The sequence below is a fragment of the Pteropus vampyrus genome, unplaced genomic scaffold (genome assembly GCF_000151845.1).
Source record: "Pteropus vampyrus isolate Shadow unplaced genomic scaffold, Pvam_2.0 Scaffold15, whole genome shotgun sequence".
Classification (NCBI taxonomy): Eukaryota; Metazoa; Chordata; class Mammalia; order Chiroptera; family Pteropodidae; genus Pteropus; species Pteropus vampyrus.
In genome coordinates this window covers 14912705-14915141 of record NW_011888796.1, presented here as the reverse complement: position 1 = coordinate 14915141, position 2437 = coordinate 14912705, and the positions used below count along the sequence as shown (strand labels likewise).

The window sequence follows — 2437 nt, the reverse complement described above, 5'->3', positions numbered from 1 at the left end:
ATATGAAAACTTTTAGGACACAGCAAAAGCAGTCATAAGAGGAAAGCTCATATCATTACAGGCCTATCTCCAAAAACAAGAACAAGCCCAAATAAACAACCTAACACTTCATCTTAAAAACTAGAAAAGGAAGAACAAATGAAGCTTGAAGTCAGCAGAAGGAAAGAAATCATCAAAATTGGAGCAGAAATAAATGAAATTGAAAACAAACAAAACTAGAAAAAAATAAATGCAACATAGAGCTGGTTCTTTGAGAAAGTTAATAAAATTGACAAATTCCTGGCTAGATGCACTAAAGAAAAAAGAGAAAGGACACAAATAAACAAAATCAGGGATGAAAGAGGGGCGATTATGACTGATACCACAGAAATACAAAGGATCATACAAGAATACTATGAAAAAGTATATAATACCAAATTTAATAACCTAGAAGAAATGGACCAGTACTTAGAAAAACACAACCTTCCTAGACTGAATCAAGAATAACTGGAGTCTACAGCCATGCTACCCTGAGCAAGTCCGATCTCGTCTGATCTGGGAAGCTAAGCAGGGTCAGGCCTGGTTAGTACTTGGATGGGAGACCACCTAGGAAGACCAGGTGCTGTAGGCATAAAAAATAAAAAAAGGATTGTAAGCTGACAAGGTCCTTGCAATCTGTGAGGTCAACTAAGGGTTGCCTGGCCTAAAAAATAAAAAAATAAAAAAAAAAGAATAACTGGAAAATCTAAATAGACTGATCGGCAGTATGGAAATTGAGACAATCATCAAAAACCTACCAAAAAGTCCAGGACCAGATGGCTTTACCAGTGAAATCTACCAAACATTCAAAGAAGATTTAATACCTATCCTCCTCAAACTCTTCCAAAAATCGAAGAGGAGGCAATACTTCCCAAACTTATTTTATGAGGCCAGTATTACCCTGATACCAAAATCTGGTAAAGATAACACAAAAAAAGAAAACTACAGACCAATATCTCTCACGAACACAGATACAAAAATCCTAAATAAGATATTAGCGAACCAAATACAGCAACATATTAAAAGGTTATACACCACGATCAACTGGGCTTCATCCCAGGGGCCCAGAGATGGTTCAGCATATTCAAATCAATTAATGTGATACACCACATAAACAAATTAAAAAATAATCATATGATTATATCAATAGATGCAGAAAAAGCCTTCTACAAGATACAGCATCCATTTACAATCAAAATACTTAAGAAAATCGGTATAGAAAGAAAGTACCTTAACATAATAAAGGCTATCTGTGACAAATCCTCAGCCAACATTATACTTAATGGTGAAAAACTAAAAACTTTCCCCTAAGATCAGTAACAAGGCAAGGCTATCCACTATCGCCACTGTTATTCAATATAACATTGGAGGTCCTAGTGAGAAAAAGATATAAAAGGCATTCAAATAAGAAACGAAGAAGTTAAACTGTCACTATTTGTGGATGACATGGTTCTCTATATAAAAAACCCTGAAGACTCCACAACAACACTACTAGAAATAATAAGCAAATACAGTAAAGTCTGTTCAAAATCAATGTTCAAAAATCCATAGCGTTCCTATACTCTAATAATGAAGTGTCAGAAAAAGAAGTGGAAAAATAATTCCTTTTGCAATTGCAAGAAAAAGAATAAAATACCTAGGAATAAATCTAACTAAACATGTGAAGGACCTATATAATGAAAACTACAAGATCCTATTAAAAGAAATCGAAAAAGATACAAAGAAATGGAAAGGTATTCCGTGTTCTTGGATTGGAAGAATCAACATAGTTAAAATGACCATGTTACCTAAAGCATTATACAGATTTAATGCAATCCCCATCAAAATCCCATCGGCATTTTTTAAAGATATAGAACAAAAAATCATGAGATTTGTATGGAAACACAAAAGACCCCGAATTACCAAAGCCATCCTGAGAAAAAAGAATTAGGCTGGAGGCATCACTCTGCCTGACTTCAAATTATGCTACAAAGCGACAGTTATCAAAACGGCATGGTATTGGCAGCAAAACACACACGGACCAGTGGAACAGAATCGAGAGTCCAGAAGTAAACCCATATTTATATGGGCAAATAATTTCGACAAAGAAGCCAAAAACATACAGTGGAGAAAAGAAAACCTCTTCAATAAATAGTGCTGGGAAAACTGGAAAGCCACCTGCAAAGGAATGAAACTAGACTATTGTCTGTCACCACATACCAAAATTAACTCATAATGGATTAAAGACCTGAATATAAGACCTGAAACAAAATGCATAGAAGGAAACATAGGAACTAAACTCAAGGACCCTGGACTTAAAGAGGTTTTTATGAATTTGACCCCCAAAACAAGGGAAGTAAAAGCAAAAACAAATGAATGGGACTACATCAAACTAAAAAGCTCTGCTCAGCAAAAGAAATCAACGGGTAAAGAGACAGCC

The 2437-nt window shown here is 35.0% G+C and overlaps 1 protein-coding gene and 1 pseudogene across 3 annotated transcripts in view; both read left to right on the top strand.

The window, feature by feature from the left end:
• GLCE (glucuronic acid epimerase) overlaps positions 1–2437 on the top strand; it is a 91600-nt gene that overhangs the window by 45830 nt on the left and 43333 nt on the right. The gene's annotated exons all lie outside the window — the stretch shown is intronic.
• LOC111735951 lies at positions 492–610 on the top strand (annotated as a pseudogene).